A 19,455-nucleotide genomic window follows, 5' to 3' on the forward strand; every position below is an offset into this window, starting at 1 on the left:
TGTCAGCCAAGGTAGCGCTGCTCCTGGCTCTGACGTCAGCTAAAAGGGTGAGTGATTTGTCTGCTCTCTCTGTGGCTCCTTCATGTCTCCAGATCCAAGGAGATGGCAGCTCAGCTGTGTTACGCCCGAACCCGTTGTTTATGCCGAAGGTGATCACAAGCTCGTTCAGATCGAGAGTGATAACTTTGGAGGGCTTCTTTCCTCCGCCTCACACATCAGAGGAAGAAGCCACATCTCATCTCCTCTGTCCCGTGCGCGCGCTGGCATGCTATGTTACACGCACGGCTGCGTTACGCAAATCCCAGCATCTGTTTGTGTTTTTCAGAGAGCGCTCAGTAGGGCAGCCTCTATCTGCACAGCGCCTGTCACACTGGCTGGGTACATACCGGGAGTCGAACCACCTGCCACCTGGGTGAAAACCAGGAATCCTAACCGCTAGACCATATGGGACATCTTTTGTGTCTTTTTTCACATTTTTCGCCACACTATACTGTGACTTTTTTCCAAATGATTGACATAACATACTATGACTTTTTTTCAAATGTTTCGACACACTATACCATGGTTTTGTTTTCACATTTTTCGACATACTATACTATGACTTTTTATTTGATTTCTTACATATATTAAATTTTTTTTAGGATAGTTTATACTTTGATTATTTTCCGCCTATAAAACTTGTTCCTATACCGGGAGTCGAACCCGGGCCACCTGGGTGAAAACCAGGAATTCTAACCACTAGACCAGTGGTTCCCAAACTTTTTGTGCCCAAGGCACACCAAAGGACAAGTAAAAATCTCAAGGCACACCTATTGTGCAAAATAGCCCTTATAACATGTGTTATCACTCATATCATGTAAAATATCTGTATTATGTGCATAATTATTTACTAATGCCAAATAAAATGTGACAAAGACAACTATATTAGCCTACTCATGAAATATTTATTAACGAAATATTTCAGAAATTAATTTGAAACGTTATCAAATTAGGCTTCATCAAAGCAGCAACACACTCATTTAAACCAGACAGGTCACAACATTAAACATGAGACAAAGGAAATTCAGCACAGAGAACTGTCAATGCAAGGAAGCTGCATTGTCCATGGTCCTGAACTACAAATTATAAATGTAACATTTCAGCAGAGATGGGGTCGTAACTAAAAAAAAAGTAATATATTACATATTACTTTAAAAAAAAGTAATATATTACACTACTTCGTTACTCTCTACATAAAGTAACTCGTTACTTTACTCGTTACTTTACTCGCAGGGCCGGCCCGCCCCTCCCTGCAGGCAGATCACGCAGACTGCTAAAGTTTCAAATGTTCTCTTTAGTTCAGTTTCCATTGTCATAAGACTGATCCAGATCCTGAATGTTTTCCTATCTGACCATGGCTGTTCTCTGTCTCCTACTATCTGTATATTTTGCGCAGTCTATCTCTGCTCACGCTATTGCGTCGGCGTGTTCTCCTGCGTGTTGGCCATGTGTTGCACTGGAACCAGACACCGCAAAGACTTCAGCCGAGCACGTACAATAACTCTCCTTACCAGCAGGCGGCGGGAGTGTGTATTCGTCATTCAAAACAGGCAACAACCAGAAGACAGAGAAGAAGAACAGACTGTGATATAAACAAACAACAAATAGCGTGTGCGGTAGCTCCACCTTAGCATGTGTTCTTTGCAGGTGCTTGTTGAGGTTTGACGTGGTGTTTACAGCAGTGGATAACAGCTTCTGGCCTGGACACAGTTTGCACCTCACCGTCACATTCCTGTCTATTCTTCGGATGAACTCAAAATAATGGGCATACCTCCACCCCTCGAGAGTTATCGCTGACTCAGCCATGTTTATGCAGCACTGCACGTGGAGATGTGGACGCGCAAGTCGCGCAGATTACGTACATATAAACCCACAAAGTACTGATATAGTAAATTAAAAAATAATTATTTTTGTGTAGTTGTATATTGCAATAATAACGTGTGGTTGTCACAAAATCCCACGGCACACCCGGACTTGCCTCACGGCACACCAGTGTGCCGCGGCACACCGTTTGGGAACCACTGCACTAGACCATATGGGACATCTTTTGTGTCTTTTTTCACATTTTTCGACACACTATAATGTGACTTTTTATCCAAATGATTGACATACCATACTATAACTTGTTTTCAAATATTTCGACACACTTTACCATGGTTTTGTTTTCACATTATTCGACACACTATACTATGACTTTTTATTTGATTTCTTACATATATTCGATTTCTTTTAGGATAGTTTATACTTTGATTATTCTCCGCCTATAAAACTTGTTCCCATACCGGGAGTCGAACCCGGGCCACCTGGGTGAAAACCAGGAATCCTACCCGCTAGACCATATGGGACATCTTTGTGTCTTTTTTCACATTTTTCGACACACTATACTGTGACTTTTTTCCAAATGATTGACATGACATACTATGACTTTTTTTTCAAATGTTTCGATACACCATTCCATGGTTTTGTTTTCACATTTTATCGACACACTATACTATGACTTTTTATTTGATTTCTTACATATATTCGATTTCTTTTAGGATAGTTTATACTTTGATTATTTTCCGCCTATAAAACTTGTTCCCATACCGGGAGTCGAACCCGGGCCACCTGGGTGAAAACCAGGAATCCTAACCGCTAGACCATATGGGACATCTTTTGTGTCTTTTTTCACATTTTTCGACACACTATACTGTGACTTTTTTTCCAAATGATTGACATACCATACTATAACTTGTTTTCAAATGTTTCGACACACTTTACCCTGGTTTTGTTTTCACATTTTTCGACACACTATACTATGACTTTTTCTTAAAATTTCTTACATATATTACATTTTTTTAGGACAGTTTATACTTTGATTATTTTTCCCTTATAAAACTTGTTCCCATACTGGGAGTCGAACCCGGGCCACCTGGGCGAAAACCAGGAATCCTAACCGCTAGACCATATGGGATATCTTTTGTGTCTTTTATCAAATTTTTTGACAGACTATACTGTGACTTTTTATCCAAATGATTGACATACCATACTATAACTTGTTTTCAAATATTTCGACACACTTTACCATGGTTTTGTTTTCACATTATTCGACACACTATACTATGACTTTTTATTTGATTTCTTACATATATTCGATTTCTTTTAGGATAGTTTATACTTTGATTATTTTCCGCCTATAAAACTTGTTCCCATACCAGGAGTCAAACCCGGGCCACCTGGGTGAAAACCAGGAATCCTAACCGCTAGACCATATGGGACATCTTTTGTGTCTTTTTTCACATTTTTCTACACACTATACTGTGACTTTTTTCCAAATGATTGACATGACATACTATGACTTTTTTTCAAATGTTTCGATACACCATTCCATGGTTTTGTTTTCACATTTTATCGACACACTATACTATGACTTTTTATTTTATTTCTGACATATATTCGATTTTTTTAGGATAGTTTATACTTTGATTATTTTCCGCCTATAAAACATGTTCCCATACCGGGAGTCGAACCCGGGCCACCTGGGTGAAAACCAGGAATCCTACCCGCTAGACCATATGGGACATCTTTGTGTCTTTTTTCACATTTTTCGACACACTATACTGTGACTTTTTTCCAAATGATTGACATGACATACTATGACTTTTTTTTCAAATGTTTCGATACACCATTCCATGGTTTTGTTTTCACATTTTATCGACACACTATACTATGACTTTTTATTTGATTTCTTACATATATTCGATTTCTTTTAGGATAGTTTATACTTTGATTATTTTCCGCCTATAAAACTTGTTCCCATACCGGGAGTCGAACCCGGGCCACCTGGGTGAAAACCAGGAATCCTAACCGCTAGACCATATGGGACATCTTTTGTGTCTTTTTTCACATTTTTCTACACACTATACTGTGACTTTTTTCCAAATGATTGACATACCATACTATAACTTGTTTTCAAATGTTTCGACACACTTTACCATGGTTTTGTTTTCACATTTTTCGACACACTATACTATGACTTTTTCTTAAAATTTCTTACATATATTACATTTTTTTAGGACAGTTTATACTTTGATTATTTTTCCCTTATAAAACTTGTTCCCATACCGGGAGTCGAACCCGGGCCACCTGGGTGAAAACCAGGAATCCTAACCGCTAGACCATATGGGATATCTTTTGTGTCTTTTATCAAATTTTTTGACAGACTATACTGTGACTTTTTATCCAAATGATTGACATACCATACTATAACTTGTTTTCAAATATTTCGACACACTTTACCATGGTTTTGTTTTCACATTATTCGACACACTATACTATGACTTTTTATTTGATTTCTTACATATATTCGATTTCTTTTAGGATAGTTTATACTTTGATTATTTTCCGCCTATAAAACTTGTTCCCATACCGGGAGTCAAACCCGGGCCACCTGGGTGAAAACCAGGAATCCTAACCGCTAGACCATATGGGACATCTTTTGTGTCTTTTTTCACATTTTTCTACACACTATACTGTGACTTTTTTCCAAATGATTGACATGACATACTATGACTTTTTTTCAAATGTTTCGATACACCATTCCATGGTTTTGTTTTCACATTTTATCGACACACTATACTATGACTTTTTATTTTATTTCTGACATATATTCGATTTTTTTAGGATAGTTTATACTTTGATTATTTTCCGCCTATAAAACATGTTCCCATACCGGGAGTCGAACCCGGGCCACCTGGGTGAAAACCAGGAATCCTAACCGCTAGACCATATGGGACATCTTTGTGTCTTTTTTCACATTTTTCGACACACTATACTGTGACTTTTTTCCAAATGATTGACATGACATACTATGACTTTTTTTCAAATGTTTCGATACACCATTCCATGGTTTTGTTTTCACATTATTCGACACACTATACTATGACTTTTTATTTGATTTCTTACATATATTCGATTTTTTTTAGGATAGTTTATACTTTGATTATTTTCCGCCTATAAAACTTGTTCCCATACCGGGAGTCGAACCCGGGCCACCTGGGTGAAAACCAGGAATCCTAACCGCTAGACCATATGGGACATCTTTTGTGTCTTTTTTCACATTTTTCAACACACTATACTGTGACTTTTTTTCCAAATGATTGACATACCATACTATAACTTGTTTTCAAATGTTTCGACACACTTTACCATGGTTTTGTTTTCACATTTTTCGACACACTATACTATGACTTTTTCTTAAAATTTCTTACATATATTACATTTTTTTAGGACAGTTTATACTTTGATTATTTTTCCCTTATAAAACTTGTTCCCATACCGGGAGTCGAACCCGGGCCACCTGGGTGAAAACCAGGAATCCTAACCGCTAGACCATATGGGATATCTTTTGTGTCTTTTATCAAATTTTTTGACAGACTATACTGTGACTTTTTATCCAAATGATTGACATACCATACTATAACTTGTTTTCAAATATTTCGACACACTTTACCATGGTTTTGTTTTCACATTATTCGACACACTATACTATGACTTTTTATTTGATTTCTTACATATATTCGATTTTTTTTAGGATAGTTTATACTTTGATTATTTTCCGCCTATAAAACTTGTTCCCATACCAGGAGTCAAACCCGGGCCACCTGGGTGAAAACCAGGAATCCTAACCGCTAGACCATATGGGACATCTTTTGTGTCTTTTTTCACATTTTTCTACACACTATACTGTGACTTTTTTCCAAATGATTGACATGACATACTATGACTTTTTTTCAAATGTTTCGATACACCATTCCATGGTTTTGTTTTCACATTTTATCGACACACTATACTATGACTTTTTATTTTATTTCTGACATATATTCGATTTTTTTAGGATAGTTTATACTTTGATTATTTTCCGCCTATAAAACATGTTCCCATACCGGGAGTCGAACCCGGGCCACCTGGGTGAAAACCAGGAATCCTAACCGCTAGACCAGGCATCCTCAAAGTACGGACTCCGGTCCGGATCCGGACCGAACCACAACTGTCTCTGGACTCTGAGCAAATTATACTTTTCATATGTATTATCTGTGTTATCTGCGAGACATCGCCACAACGCAACGAGTCAAAATGATCCGCTATGTCCTTAGACTGCAAACAGCGCTCATCGGACATTTATGAGAGAAAGTTTCTAATGTCCGAGTGCAAGTGAATGCAGCACAAGATGCACGTCATGTAACCCCTCCCCCGGTCCTGGCGCGAGCGTGGACATATGATTGGCGGCGATTTCATTTGAACGGGACGGCGCAAAACGAGAAGCATTCGGACCCAAGCACTGAAGGGATGAGGTATTTGCGGTCTACACTGACAGAGAAGAGACTGTCAGTTTGGCTGTACTCAGCATTGAATCAAAACGCACTGAAGCTGTTGATCTGAATACGTTTGGGAGGCATTTTGCTGAACAAAATGGTAATCCCTCTCTACTGAGCCCTCTTTTGTAGTACTCGTCGTCACTCTACACTTGTCGATCAGAGCGAGCGGAGCGTATTTTCGCGAGCGGAGCACATTTTCTCATCCGCCAAGGTAATGCTCTTTTCTAAAGCTAAAAAGACACCAGAGCCTGTTTTAGATATTGTAACTGCGCAAGGAACAAAACTTGAAGTTGTTGCCTGTTACAAATACCTGGGTATCTGGCTTGATGATTGTCTCACTTTTAAACTTCATGTCAATAACCTGCTAAAAAAACTAAGGGTTAGGCTAGGGTTCTTTTTCAGAAACAAGTCCTGTTTCTCGCTTGAGGCCAGGAAGAGGCTCTGTGACCTTTGACCTGTGCTGGACTATGGGGATCTGGTCTATATGAATGCACCTGCCAATTGCCTGGTCAAGTTAGATGCTGCGTATCACAGTGCACTGAGATTTGTGACAAACTGTAAAGCATTAACCCATCACTGTCCCCTGTATGCAAGGGCTGGTTTGCCTTCACTAACTGTACGGAGGCTCAGTCACTGGTACATTTTTATATACAAAGCCATGCTAGGGAAACTTCCATCTTATATCTGCTCCCTGATCTCACGGAGAATTGTAAGTGGCTACTGCCTGAGATTGAATGCTGTGGTTTTATTAAATGTGCCAACTGCTAGGACTGTCTTAGGGAAGCAGCTCTTAGATGCGCAGCTCCTCTGTCTTGGAATAGTCTGCAAATTAAATGGAAACTGAACAATCTGGTGCCACTAAATGTTTTTAAAGCTCGGTTGGATGCTACTCAATCGGAAGCTATTGGTACCTGTTTATGTGGATAATTTTGTAAATGATGCTGTATGATGTCCTTTTGTTGTTCTGTTTATGCTTTTATGTTTCATGTGGAACTACTTGAGCAGGTCTCCCTTGGAAAAGAGATCAATGATCTCAATGGGATTTTATCTGTATAAATAAAGGTTTGAAATTAAATGAAATGAAAATCGCCGCATTCAGCTGCAATAGACGTCAACTTGATGCTCTACTCACGGATGAGCATACACAACTATTAAGATGATGACCTTACGTGTGTAAATATATTTTTTTCTTTGAGGGAGTCTGCCCCCAAAGTCCTGAGGAAGTCAAATAAGACGGTGTGTAAAACTTCACTGCCCAGCCAAAAAAAAGTAACCACTTTGATTGAACTAGGCCAGCAGGTAAGGACTTTCCACTGGATAATAACTGAAGTATAAAGAATGCATGACTGAAGTGATGGAGACCATGTTGAAGGCAAACACAAAGAGAAAATAACAGGTCAGATCAAGCAAATCCCCCTCTCAGATTCCACAGCAACCAGAAGAACATAAACACTGGCTGGTGATTTGATTCATCAGCTTTGTGATGGAATAAAAAATGCACAGTGCATTTCATTAGCTGTGGGTAAGTCCACTGACACCAGTGTTGTAGTCAAGTCACCAATTCACGAGTCCAAGTCACCCTCGAGTCACCACTCTTCGAGTCCGAGTCCAAGTCCGAGTCACCAAGGGAGAGTCGTAGTCGAGTCCGAGTCCAAGTCCGAGTCACCCAAGGAGTGTCCAAGTCGAGTCCGAGTCATCATTACCTGTGTTCGAGTCCAAGTCAAGTCCGAGTCACTTAAGAAGAGTCCAAGTCAAGTCCGAGTCACAAGTCTTCATGTATTAATCTTCGTGGATATATGTTTTGAAATGTAGCTGCTCCTCTACATTGCTGTTATCCTGTCTATTGAACTGCTGTGAAGCGAGTTTGGCTACAATTATTGTAATAGGTGCTACACAAATATAAAGCTTATTTCTAATATTAATATTATTATTATATATAAATAAACTATATTTAAAATGAGTTACCTTTTAGAGAAGTGATTATATTTGTATGCCAATATTTTCCTATGGTAAAGTTTTCGTTTTGCACTTTTATTTTGATAGTAATAAGATCGGGACTCTTATTTTGAAGGAACTTTTACGGGTTAAATCAGTTTACCGATAAAGATTTATCCCCAGAAAGCACATGGCTACTTAGCATGCAAAATGACGTCATTCTGCATGTTAAGTATGTGCTTTCGTTATCGGCTGAATCTTTATTTATTGATTAGATCACGTTACGCTGATGATAGTGTTCAAGACAGCCTAAATGTCTGAACTTGATCCTTAGAGTAATGTGTTACGGAGCCTTCTCTTCTATATTGTTTCCACATAACGAGCATTTTGCTCTTTTCCAATGTGGAAGCAGAATGTGTGAAAGCATACAGCACGATGCGGGGTGTGTCTGTAGACATCTCTAGACTGGAACAGCGGGGCCCAGTACGTGAACTCGCCATACAGGATAGAGGACATCAGACTCCAGAGAAAATGTGCCCGAGTCCAAGTCGGAGCGTCAATGTACGAGTCGAGTCCGAGTCATCGTGGGGGGGGGAATTCACGAGTCCGAGTCCGAGTCATCCTGTGCGAGAATTCACGAGTCCAAGTCCGAGTCGCGTCAATCAGTGCGCGAGTCCGAGTCGAGTCACGAGTCCCGAAAATCGGCACTCAAGTCCGAGTCCAGGACTCGAGTACTCCATCTCTGACTGACACCACTGACATTTGTGAGTTGTTATGATGAGGTAAAGGGGGAGTTTGTTGAAGATGTGTTGGGCCTGACGAACCTCAGTGGACACACAAGGGGGGGAAGACATTTATAGAGCAATAATGGGAATGCTGAATGAAAGAGGGTGCAGGTGCCTTTATTCATAACTGCAGCTCTTACTCTGCGACTCTGAGGGGTCGAGCACAGACACAATAACAATGAAAACTGCTGAATACAGAGACTTTTTGTTTTTGCAACCTCGTGTTAAGAATCTTGTTGCAATTGTTTAAAAGTTTGAATGACCGTAATAAACGGACCTTTGTCTTATTGAAACATTTATTTTGGACCTTTAAGATTTGTATTTGAGTACCCCTGCGCTAGACCATATGGGATATCTTTTGTGTCTTTTATCAAATTTTTTGACAGACTATACTGTGACTTTTTATCCAAATGATTGACATACCATACTATAACTTGTTTTCAAATATTTCGACACACTTTACCATGGTTTTGTTTTCACATTATTCGACACACTATACTATGACTTTTTATTTGATTTCTTACATATATTCGATTTCTTTTAGGATAGTTTATACTTTGATTATTTTCCGCCTATAAAACTTGTTCCCATACCAGGAGTCAAACCCGGGCCACCTGGGTGAAAACCAGGAATCCTAACCGCTAGACCATATGGGACATCTTTTGTGTCTTTTTTCACATTTTTCTACACACTATACTGTGACTTTTTTCCAAATGATTGACATGACATACTATGACTTTTTTTCAAATGTTTCGATACACCATTCCATGGTTTTGTTTTCACATTTTATCGACACACTATACTATGACTTTTTATTTTATTTCTGACATATATTCGATTTTTTTAGGATAGTTTATACTTTGATTATTTTCCGCCTATAAAACATGTTCCCATACCGGGAGTCGAACCCGGGCCACCTGGGTGAAAACCAGGAATCCTAACCGCTAGACCATATGGGACATCTTTTGTGTCTTTTATCAAATTTTTTGACAGACTATACTGTGACTTTTTATACAAATGATTGACATACCATACTATCACTTGTTTTCAAATATTTCGACACACTTTACCATGGTTTTGTTTTCACATTATTCGACACACTATACTATGACTTTTTATTTGATTTCTTACATATATTCGATTTTTTTTAGGATAGTTTATACTTTGATTATTTTCCGCCTATAAAACTTGTTCCCATACCAGGGAGTCAAACCCGGGCCACCTGGGTGAAAACCAGGAATCCTAACCGCTAGACCATATGGGACATCTTTTGTGTCTTTTTTCACATTTTTCGACACACTATACTGTGACTTTTTTCCAAATGATTGACATGACATACTATGACTTTTTCTCAAATGTTTCGATACACCATTCCATGGTTTTGTTTTCACATTTTATCGACACACTATACTATGACTTGTTATTTGATTTCTTACATATATTCGATTTTTTTAGGATAGTTTATACTTTGATTATTTTCCGCCTATAAAACATGTTCCCATACCGGGAGTCGAACCCGGGCCACCTGGGTGAAAACCAGGAATCCTAACCGCTAGACCATATGGGACATCTTCTGTGTCTTTTTTCAAATTTTTTGACAGACTATACTGTGACTTTTTATCCAAATGATTGACATACCATACTATAACTTGTTTTCAAATATTTCGACACACTTTACCATGGTTTTGTTTTCACATTATTCGACACACTATACTATGACTTTTATTTGATTTCTTACATATATTCGATTTCTTTTAGGATAGTTTATACTTTGATTATTTTCCGCCTATAAAACTTGTTCCCATACCGGGAGTCGAACCCGGGCCACCTGGGTGAAAACCAGGAATCCTAACCGCTAGACCATATGGGACATCTTTTGTGTCTTTTTTCACATTTTTCGACACACTATACTGTGACTTTTTTCCAAATGATTGACATGACATACTATGACTTTTTCTCAAATATTTCGACACACTTTACCATGGTTTTGTTTTCACATTATTCGACACACTATACTATGACTTTTTATTTGATTTCTTACATATATTCGATTTTTTTAGGATAGTTTATACTTTGATTATTTTCCGCCTATAAAACTTGTTCCCATACCAGGAGTCGAACCCGGGCCACCTGGGTGAAAACCAGGAATCCTAACCGCTAGACCATATGGGACATCTTTTGTGTCTTTTTTCACATTTTTCTACACACTATACTGTGACTTTTTTCCAAATGATTGACATACATACTATGAACTTTTTTTCAAATGTTTCGATACACCATTCCATGGTTTTGTTTTCACATTTTATCGACACACTATACTATGACTTTTTATTTTATTTCTTACATATATTCGATTTTTTTAGGATAGTTTATACTTTGATTATTTTCCGCCTATAAAACATGTTCCCATACCGGGAGTCGAACCCGGGCCACCTGGGTGAAAACCAGGAATCCTAACCGCTAGACCATATGGGACATCTTTTGTGTCTTTTTTCACATTTTTCTACACACTATACTGTGACTTTTTTCCAAATGATTGACATACCATACTATGACTTTTTTTCAAATGTTTCGACACACTATACCATGGTTTTGTTTTCACATTTTATCGACACACTATACTATGACTTTTTTGATTTCTTACATATATTCGATTTTTTTAGGATAGTTTATACTTTGATTATTTTCCGCCTATAAAACTTGTTCCCATACCGGGAGTCGAACCCGGGCCACCTGGGTGAAAACCAGGAATCCTAACCGCTAGACCATATGGGACATCTTTTGTGTCTTTTATCACATTTTTTGACAGACTATACTGTGACTTTTTATCCAAATGATTGACATACCATACTATAACTTGTTTTCAAATATTTCGACACACTTTACCATGGTTTTGTTTTCACATTATTCGACACACTATACTATGACTTTTTATTTGATTTCTTACATATATTCGATTTTTTTAGGATAGTTTATACTTTGATTATTTTCCGCCTATAAAACTTGTTCCCATACCGGGAGTCGAACCCGGGCCACCTGGGTGAAAACCAGGAATCCTAACCGCTAGACCATATGGGACATCTTTTGTGTCTTTTTTCACATTTTTCTACACACTATACTGTGACTTTTTTCCAAATGATTGACATACCATACTATAACTTGTTTTCAAATGTTTCGACACACTTTACCATGGTTTTGTTTTCACATTTTTCGACACACTATACTATGACTTTTTCTTAAAATTTCTTACATATATTACATTTTTTTAGGACAGTTTATACTTTGATTATTTTTCCCATATAAAACTTGTTCCCATACCGGGAGTCGAACCCGGGCCACCTGGGTGAAAACCAGGAATCCTAACCGCTAGACCATATGGGATATCTTTTGTGTCTTTTATCACATTTTTTGACAGACTATACTGTGACTTTTTATCCAAATGATTGACATACCATACTATAACTTGTTTTCAAATATTTCGACACACTTTACCATGGTTTTGTTTTCACATTATTCGACACACTATACTATGACTTTTTATTTGATTTCTTACATATATTCGATTTTTTTAGGATAGTTTATACTTTGATTATTTTCCGCCTATAAAACTTGTTCCCATACCGGGAGTCGAACCCGGGCCACCTGGGTGAAAACCAGGAATCCTAACCGCTAGACCATATGGGACATCTTTTGTGTCTTTTTTCACATTTTTCGACACACTATACTGTGACTTTTTTCCAAATGATTGACATACCATACTATAACTTGTTTTCAAATGTTTCGACACACTTACCATGGTTTTGTTTTCACATTTTTCGACACACTATACTATGACTTTTTCTTAAATTTCTTACATATATTCGATTTTTTTAGGACTAGTTTATACTTTGATTATTTTCCCCTATAAAACTTGTTCCCATACCGGGAGTCGAACCCGGGCCACCTGGGTGAAAACCAGGAATCCTAACCGCTAGACCATATGGGACATCTTTTGTGTCTTTTTTCACATTTTTCGACACACTATACTGTGACTTTTTTCCAAATGATTGACATACCATACTATAACTTGTTTTCAAATGTTTCGACACACTTTACCATGGTTTTGTTTTCACATTTTTCGACACACTATACTATGACTTTTTATTTGATTTCTTACATATATTCGATTTTTTTTAGGATAGTTATACTTTGATTGATTTTCCGCCTATAAAAACATGATTCCATACCAGGAGTCGAACCCGGGCCACTCTGGGTGAAAACCAGGAATCCTAACCGCTAGTAGACCATATGGGATCTCTTTTGTGTCTTTGATCACATTTTTTGACAGACTATACTGTGACTTTTCTATCCAAATGATTGACAGACCATACTATCACTTGTTTCAAATAGTTCGACAGCACTTGTACATGGTTTTGTTTTCACATTATTCGACACACTATACTATGACTTTTTATTCGATTTCTTACATATATTCGATTTTTTGTAGGATAGTTTATACTGTGATTATTTTCCGCCTATAAAACTTGTTCCCATACCGGGAGTCGAACCCGGGCCACCTGGGTGAAAACCAGGAATCCTAACCGCTAGACCATATGGGACATCTTTTGTGTCTTTTTTCACATTTTTCGACACACTATACTGTGACTTTTTTCCAAATGATTGACATCACATACTATGACTTTTTTTCAAATGTTTCGATACACCATTCCATGGTTTTGTTTTCACATTTTTCGACACACTATACTATGACTTTTTCTTAAAATGTCTTACATATAATACATTTTTTTAGGACAGTTTATACTTTGATTATTTTCCCCATATAAAACTTGTTCCCATACCGGGAGTCGAACCCGGGCCACCTGGGTGAAAACCAGGAATTCTACCCGCTAGACCATATGGGACAACTTTTGTGTCTTTTTTCACATTTTTCTACACACTATACTGTGACTTTTTTCCAAATGATTGACATAACATACTATGACTTTTTTTCAAATGTTTCGATACACCATTCCATGGTTTTGTTTTCACATTTTTCGACACACTATACTATGACTTTATCTTAAAATGTCTTATATATGTTCGATTTTTTTAGGACAGTTTATACTTTGATTATTTTCCCCATATAAAACTTGTTCCCATACCGGGAGTCGAACCCGGGCCACCTGGGTGAAAACCAGGAATCCTAACCGCTAGACCATATGGGACATCTTTTGTGTCTTTTATCACATTTTTTGACAGACTATACTGTGACTTTTTATCCAAATGATTGACATTCCATACTATAACTTGTTTTCAAATGTTTCGACACACTTTACCATGGTTTTGTTTTCACATTATTCGACACACTATACTATGACTTTTTATTTGATTTCTTACATATATTCGATTTTTTTTAGGATAGTTTATACTTTGATTATTTTCCGCCTATAAAACTTGTTCCCATACCGGGAGTCGAACCCGGGCCACCTGGGTGAAAACCAGGAATCCTAACCGCTAGACCATATGGGACATCTTTTGTGTCTTTTTTCACATTTTTCGACACACTATACTGTGACTTTTTTCCAAATGATTGACATAACATACTATGACTTTTTTTCAAATGTTTCGATACACCATTCCATGGTTTTGTTTTCACATTTTTCGACACACTATACTATGACTTTTTCTTAAAATGTCTTATATATGTTCGATTTTTTTAGGACAGTTTATACTTTGATTATTTTCCCCATATAAAACTTGTTCCCATACCGGGAGTCGAACCCGGGCCACCTGGGTGAAAACCAGGAATCCTAACCGCTAGACCATATGGGACAACTTTTGTGTCTTTTTTCACATTTTTCTACACACTATACTGTGACTTTTTTCCAAATGATTGACATACCATACTATACTTGTTTTCAAATGTTTCGATACACCATTACCATGGTTTTGTTTTCACATTTATCGACACACTATACTATGAGTTTTTATTTTATTTCTGACATATATTCGATTTTTTTAGGATAGTTTATACTTTGATTATTTTCCGCCTTACAAAACTTGTTCCCATACCGGGAGTCGAACCCGGGCCACCTGGGTGAAAACCAGGAATCCTAACCGCTAGACCATATGGGACATCTTTTGTGTCTTTTTTCACATTTTTCGACACACTATACTGTGACTTTTTTCCAAATGATTGACATGACACACTATGACTTTTTTTCAAATGTTTCGATACACCATTACCATGGTTTTGTTTTCACATTTTTCGACACACTATACTATGACTTTTTCTTAAAATGTCTTACATATATTCGATTATTTTAGGACAGTTTATACTTTGATTATTTTCCCCATATAAAACTTGTTCCCATACCGGGAGTCGAACCCGGGCCACCTGGGTGAAAACCAGGAATCCTAACCGCTAGACCATATGGGACAACTTTTGCGTCTTTTTTCACATTTTTCTACACACTATACTGTGACTTTTTTCCTAATGATTGACATACCATACTATGACTTTTTTTCAAATGTTTCGATACACCATTCCATGGTTTTGTTTTCACATTTTATCGACACACTATACTATGAGTTTTTATTTTATTTCTGACATATATTCGATTTTTTTAGGATAGTTTATACTTTGATTATTTTCCGCCTATAAAACTTGTTCCCATACCGGGAGTAGAACCCGGGCCACCTGGGTGAAAACCAGGAATCCTAACCACTTGACCATATGGGACATCTTTTGTGTCTTTTTTCACATTTTTCGACACACTATACTGTGACTTTTTTCCAAATGATTGACATGACATACTATGACTTTTTTTCAAATGTTTCGATACACCATTCAATGGTTTTGTTTTCACATTTTATCGACACACTATACTATGACTTTTTCTTAAAATGTCTTATATATATTCGATTTTTTTAGGACAGTTTATACTTTGATTATTTTCCCCATATAAAACTTGTTCCCATACCGGGAGTCGAACCCGGGACACCTGGGTGAAAACCAGAAATCCTAACCACTAGACCATATGGGACATCTTTTGTGTCTTTTATCACATTTTTTGACAGACTATACTGTGACTTTTTATCCAAATGATTGACATAGCATACTATAACTTTTTTTCAAATGTTTCGACACACTTTACCATGGTTTTGTTTTCACATTATTCGACACACTATACTATGACTTTTTTTCAAATGTTTCGATACACCATTCCATGGTTTTGTTTTCACATTTTTCGACACACTATACTATGACTTTTTCTTAAAATGTCTTATATATGTTCGATTTTTTTAGGGCAGTTTATACTTTGATTATTTTCCCCATATAAAACTTGTTCCCATACCGGGAGTCGAACACAGGCCACCTGGGTGAAAACCAGGAATCCTAACCGCTAGACCATATGGGACAAGTTTTGTGTCTTTTTTCACATTTTTCTACACACTATACTGTGACTTTTTTCCAAATGATTGACAGACCAGACTATGACTTTTTTTCAAATGTTTCGATACACCATTCCATGGTTATGTTTTCACATTTTATCGACACACTATACTATGACTTTTTCTTAAAATGTCTTACATGTATTACATTTGTTTAGGACAGTTTATACTTTGATTTATTTCCCCTTATAAAACTTGTTCCCATACCGGGAGTCGAACCCGGGCCACCTGGGTGAAAACCAAGAATCCTATCCGCTAGACCATATTTTGTGACAACTTTTGTGTCTTTTTTCACATTTTCTACACACTATACTGTGACTTTTTTCCAAATGATTGACATACCATACTATAACTTGTTTTCAAATGTTTCGACACACTCCACCATGGTTTTGTTTTCACATTTTTCGACACACTATACTATGACCTTTTCTTAAAATGTCTTACATGTATTAGATTTGTTTAGGACAGTTTATACTTTGATTTATTTCCCCATATAAAACTTGTTCCCATACCGGGAGTCAAACCCGGGCCACCTGGGTGAAAACCAGGAATCCTAACCGCTAGACCATATGGGACATCTTTTGTGTCTTTTTTCACATTTTTCGACACACTATACTGTGCCTTTTTTCCAAATGATTGACATAACATACTATGACTTTTTTTCAAATGTTTCGATACACCATTCCATGGTTTTGTTTTCACATTTTTCGACACACTATACTATGACTTTTTCTTAAAATGTCTTATATATGTTCGATTTTTTTAGGGCAGTTTATACTTTGATTATTTTCCCCATATAAAACTTGTTCCCATACCGGGAGTCGAACCCAGGCCACCTGGGTGAAAACCAGGAATCCTAACCGCTAGACCATATGGGACAAGTTTTGTGTCTTTTTTCACATTTTTCTACACACTATACTGTGACTTTTTTCCAAATGATTGACAGACCATACTATGACCTTTTTTCAAATGTTTCGATACACCATTCCATGGTTATGTTTTCACATTTTATCGACACACTATACTATGACTTTTTCTTAAAATGTCTTACATGTATTACATTTGTTTAGGACAGTTTATACTTTGATTTATTTCCCCTTATAAAACTTGTTCCCATACCGGGAGTCAAACCCTGGCCACATGGGTGAAAACCAGGAATCCTAACCGCTAGACCATATGGGACATCTTTTGTGTCTTTTATCACATTTTTTGACAGACTATACTGTGACCTTTTATCCAAATGATTGACATACCATACTATAACTTGTTTTCAAATATTTCGACACACTTTACCATGGTTTTGTTTTCACATTATTCGACACACTATACTATGACTTTTTATTTGATTTCTTATATATGTTCGATTTTTTTAGGGCAGTTTATACTTTGATTATTTTCCCCATATAAAACTTGTTCCCATACCGGGAGTCGAACACAGGCCACCTGGGTGAAAACCAGGAATCCTAACCGCTAGACCATATGGGACAAGTTTTGTGTCTTTTTTCACATTTTTCTACACACTATACTGTGACTTTTTTCCAAATGATTGACAGACCAGACTATGACTTTTTTTCAAATGTTTCGATACACCATTCCATGGTTATGTTTTCACATTTTATCGACACACTATACTATGACTTTTTCTTAAAATGTCTTACATGTATTACATTTGTTTAGGACAGTTTATACTTTGATTTATTTCCCCTTATAAAACTTGTTCCCATACCGGGAGTCGAACCCGGGCCACCTGGGTGAAAACCAAGAATCCTATCCGCTAGACCATATTTTTGTGACAACTTTTGTGTCTTTTTTCACATTTTCTACACACTATACTGTGACTTTTTTCCAAATGATTGACATACCATACTATAACTTGTTTTCAAATGTTTCGACACACTCCACCATGGTTTTGTTTTCACATTTTTCGACACACTATACTATGACCTTTTCTTAAAATGTCTTACATGTATTAGATTTGTTTAGGACAGTTTATACTTTGATTTATTTCCCCATATAAAACTTGTTCCCATACCGGGAGTCAAACCCGGGCCACCTGGGTGAAAACCAGGAATCCTAACCGCTAGACCATATGGGACATCTTTTGTGTCTTTTTTCACATTTTTCGACACACTATACTGTGCCTTTTTTCCAAATGATTGACATAACATACTATGACTTTTTTTCAAATGTTTCGATACACCATTCCATGGTTTTGTTTTCACATTTTTCGACACACTATACTATGACTTTTTCTTAAAATGTCTTATATATGTTCGATTTTTTTAGGACAGTTTATACTTTGATTATTTTCCCCATATAAAACTTGTTCCCATACCGGGAGTCGAACCCAGGCCACCTGGGTGAAAACCAGGAATCCTAACCGCTAGACCATATGGGACAACTTTTGTGTCTTTTTTCACATTTTTCTACACACTATACTGTGACTTTTTTCCAAATGATTGACATACCATACTATGACCTTTTTTCAAATGTTTCGATACACCATTCCATGGTTATGTTTTCACATTTTATCGACACACTATACTATGACTTTTTCTTAAAATGTCTTACATGTATTACATTTGTTTAGGACAGTTTATACTTTGATTTATTTCCCCTTATAAAACTTGTTCCCATACCGGGAGTCAAACCCTGGCCACATGGGTGAAAACCAGGAATCCTAACCGCTAGACCATATGGGACATCTTTTGTGTCTTTTATCACATTTTTTGACAGACTATACTGTGACTTTTTATCCAAATGATTGACATACCATACTATAACTTGTTTTCAAATATTTCGACACACTTTACCATGGTTTTGTTTTCACATTATTCGACACACTATACTATGACTTTTTATTTGATTTCTTACATATATTCGATTTTTTTTTAGGATAGTTTATA

General features: G+C 37.0%; 32 non-coding genes across 32 annotated transcripts; all 32 read right to left on the minus strand.

Moving 5' to 3' along the window:
* Window positions 1-2,312: 2,312 nt before the first annotated feature.
* Window positions 2,313-2,384, minus strand: trnae-uuc (transfer RNA glutamic acid (anticodon UUC)). The gene has a single exon. It is a non-coding gene; the product is annotated as a tRNA-Glu (tRNA).
* A 232-nt stretch (window positions 2,385-2,616) lies between these two features.
* trnae-uuc (transfer RNA glutamic acid (anticodon UUC)) lies at window positions 2,617-2,688 on the minus strand. Its single transcript has one exon. It is a non-coding gene; the product is annotated as a tRNA-Glu (tRNA).
* A 232-nt stretch (window positions 2,689-2,920) lies between these two features.
* On the minus strand, window positions 2,921-2,992 carry trnae-uuc (transfer RNA glutamic acid (anticodon UUC)). Its single transcript has one exon. It is a non-coding gene; the product is annotated as a tRNA-Glu (tRNA).
* A 535-nt stretch (window positions 2,993-3,527) lies between these two features.
* trnae-uuc (transfer RNA glutamic acid (anticodon UUC)) lies at window positions 3,528-3,599 on the minus strand. Its single transcript has one exon. It is a non-coding gene; the product is annotated as a tRNA-Glu (tRNA).
* A 232-nt stretch (window positions 3,600-3,831) lies between these two features.
* Window positions 3,832-3,903, minus strand: trnae-uuc (transfer RNA glutamic acid (anticodon UUC)). Its single transcript has one exon. It is a non-coding gene; the product is annotated as a tRNA-Glu (tRNA).
* A 231-nt stretch (window positions 3,904-4,134) lies between these two features.
* Window positions 4,135-4,206, minus strand: trnae-uuc (transfer RNA glutamic acid (anticodon UUC)). The gene has a single exon. It is a non-coding gene; the product is annotated as a tRNA-Glu (tRNA).
* Window positions 4,207-4,438: 232 nt separating this feature from the next.
* Window positions 4,439-4,510, minus strand: trnae-uuc (transfer RNA glutamic acid (anticodon UUC)). Its single transcript has one exon. It is a non-coding gene; the product is annotated as a tRNA-Glu (tRNA).
* Window positions 4,511-4,741: 231 nt separating this feature from the next.
* Window positions 4,742-4,813, minus strand: trnae-uuc (transfer RNA glutamic acid (anticodon UUC)). The gene has a single exon. It is a non-coding gene; the product is annotated as a tRNA-Glu (tRNA).
* Window positions 4,814-5,043: 230 nt separating this feature from the next.
* On the minus strand, window positions 5,044-5,115 carry trnae-uuc (transfer RNA glutamic acid (anticodon UUC)). The gene has a single exon. It is a non-coding gene; the product is annotated as a tRNA-Glu (tRNA).
* Window positions 5,116-5,347: 232 nt separating this feature from the next.
* Window positions 5,348-5,419, minus strand: trnae-uuc (transfer RNA glutamic acid (anticodon UUC)). Its single transcript has one exon. It is a non-coding gene; the product is annotated as a tRNA-Glu (tRNA).
* Window positions 5,420-10,002: 4,583 nt separating this feature from the next.
* On the minus strand, window positions 10,003-10,074 carry trnae-uuc (transfer RNA glutamic acid (anticodon UUC)). Its single transcript has one exon. It is a non-coding gene; the product is annotated as a tRNA-Glu (tRNA).
* A 536-nt stretch (window positions 10,075-10,610) lies between these two features.
* trnae-uuc (transfer RNA glutamic acid (anticodon UUC)) lies at window positions 10,611-10,682 on the minus strand. The gene has a single exon. It is a non-coding gene; the product is annotated as a tRNA-Glu (tRNA).
* Window positions 10,683-10,913: 231 nt separating this feature from the next.
* On the minus strand, window positions 10,914-10,985 carry trnae-uuc (transfer RNA glutamic acid (anticodon UUC)). The gene has a single exon. It is a non-coding gene; the product is annotated as a tRNA-Glu (tRNA).
* Window positions 10,986-11,215: 230 nt separating this feature from the next.
* trnae-uuc (transfer RNA glutamic acid (anticodon UUC)) lies at window positions 11,216-11,287 on the minus strand. Its single transcript has one exon. It is a non-coding gene; the product is annotated as a tRNA-Glu (tRNA).
* Window positions 11,288-11,518: 231 nt separating this feature from the next.
* trnae-uuc (transfer RNA glutamic acid (anticodon UUC)) lies at window positions 11,519-11,590 on the minus strand. The gene has a single exon. It is a non-coding gene; the product is annotated as a tRNA-Glu (tRNA).
* Window positions 11,591-11,818: 228 nt separating this feature from the next.
* Window positions 11,819-11,890, minus strand: trnae-uuc (transfer RNA glutamic acid (anticodon UUC)). The gene has a single exon. It is a non-coding gene; the product is annotated as a tRNA-Glu (tRNA).
* A 231-nt stretch (window positions 11,891-12,121) lies between these two features.
* trnae-uuc (transfer RNA glutamic acid (anticodon UUC)) lies at window positions 12,122-12,193 on the minus strand. The gene has a single exon. It is a non-coding gene; the product is annotated as a tRNA-Glu (tRNA).
* Window positions 12,194-12,424: 231 nt separating this feature from the next.
* Window positions 12,425-12,496, minus strand: trnae-uuc (transfer RNA glutamic acid (anticodon UUC)). The gene has a single exon. It is a non-coding gene; the product is annotated as a tRNA-Glu (tRNA).
* Window positions 12,497-12,727: 231 nt separating this feature from the next.
* On the minus strand, window positions 12,728-12,799 carry trnae-uuc (transfer RNA glutamic acid (anticodon UUC)). The gene has a single exon. It is a non-coding gene; the product is annotated as a tRNA-Glu (tRNA).
* A 229-nt stretch (window positions 12,800-13,028) lies between these two features.
* Window positions 13,029-13,100, minus strand: trnae-uuc (transfer RNA glutamic acid (anticodon UUC)). Its single transcript has one exon. It is a non-coding gene; the product is annotated as a tRNA-Glu (tRNA).
* A 541-nt stretch (window positions 13,101-13,641) lies between these two features.
* Window positions 13,642-13,713, minus strand: trnae-uuc (transfer RNA glutamic acid (anticodon UUC)). The gene has a single exon. It is a non-coding gene; the product is annotated as a tRNA-Glu (tRNA).
* A 231-nt stretch (window positions 13,714-13,944) lies between these two features.
* On the minus strand, window positions 13,945-14,016 carry trnae-uuc (transfer RNA glutamic acid (anticodon UUC)). The gene has a single exon. It is a non-coding gene; the product is annotated as a tRNA-Glu (tRNA).
* A 231-nt stretch (window positions 14,017-14,247) lies between these two features.
* On the minus strand, window positions 14,248-14,319 carry trnae-uuc (transfer RNA glutamic acid (anticodon UUC)). Its single transcript has one exon. It is a non-coding gene; the product is annotated as a tRNA-Glu (tRNA).
* A 232-nt stretch (window positions 14,320-14,551) lies between these two features.
* trnae-uuc (transfer RNA glutamic acid (anticodon UUC)) lies at window positions 14,552-14,623 on the minus strand. Its single transcript has one exon. It is a non-coding gene; the product is annotated as a tRNA-Glu (tRNA).
* Window positions 14,624-14,854: 231 nt separating this feature from the next.
* On the minus strand, window positions 14,855-14,926 carry trnae-uuc (transfer RNA glutamic acid (anticodon UUC)). Its single transcript has one exon. It is a non-coding gene; the product is annotated as a tRNA-Glu (tRNA).
* A 231-nt stretch (window positions 14,927-15,157) lies between these two features.
* trnae-uuc (transfer RNA glutamic acid (anticodon UUC)) lies at window positions 15,158-15,229 on the minus strand. Its single transcript has one exon. It is a non-coding gene; the product is annotated as a tRNA-Glu (tRNA).
* Window positions 15,230-15,461: 232 nt separating this feature from the next.
* Window positions 15,462-15,533, minus strand: trnae-uuc (transfer RNA glutamic acid (anticodon UUC)). Its single transcript has one exon. It is a non-coding gene; the product is annotated as a tRNA-Glu (tRNA).
* Window positions 15,534-16,068: 535 nt separating this feature from the next.
* On the minus strand, window positions 16,069-16,140 carry trnae-uuc (transfer RNA glutamic acid (anticodon UUC)). The gene has a single exon. It is a non-coding gene; the product is annotated as a tRNA-Glu (tRNA).
* Window positions 16,141-17,052: 912 nt separating this feature from the next.
* On the minus strand, window positions 17,053-17,124 carry trnae-uuc (transfer RNA glutamic acid (anticodon UUC)). The gene has a single exon. It is a non-coding gene; the product is annotated as a tRNA-Glu (tRNA).
* Window positions 17,125-17,355: 231 nt separating this feature from the next.
* Window positions 17,356-17,427, minus strand: trnae-uuc (transfer RNA glutamic acid (anticodon UUC)). Its single transcript has one exon. It is a non-coding gene; the product is annotated as a tRNA-Glu (tRNA).
* A 1,145-nt stretch (window positions 17,428-18,572) lies between these two features.
* Window positions 18,573-18,644, minus strand: trnae-uuc (transfer RNA glutamic acid (anticodon UUC)). The gene has a single exon. It is a non-coding gene; the product is annotated as a tRNA-Glu (tRNA).
* A 231-nt stretch (window positions 18,645-18,875) lies between these two features.
* Window positions 18,876-18,947, minus strand: trnae-uuc (transfer RNA glutamic acid (anticodon UUC)). The gene has a single exon. It is a non-coding gene; the product is annotated as a tRNA-Glu (tRNA).
* Between the last annotated feature and the right edge of the window lie 508 nt (window positions 18,948-19,455).

Source organism: Pseudochaenichthys georgianus, chromosome 12 (assembly GCF_902827115.2).
Source record: "Pseudochaenichthys georgianus chromosome 12, fPseGeo1.2, whole genome shotgun sequence".
NCBI classification, from domain to species: Eukaryota; Metazoa; Chordata; class Actinopteri; order Perciformes; family Channichthyidae; genus Pseudochaenichthys; species Pseudochaenichthys georgianus.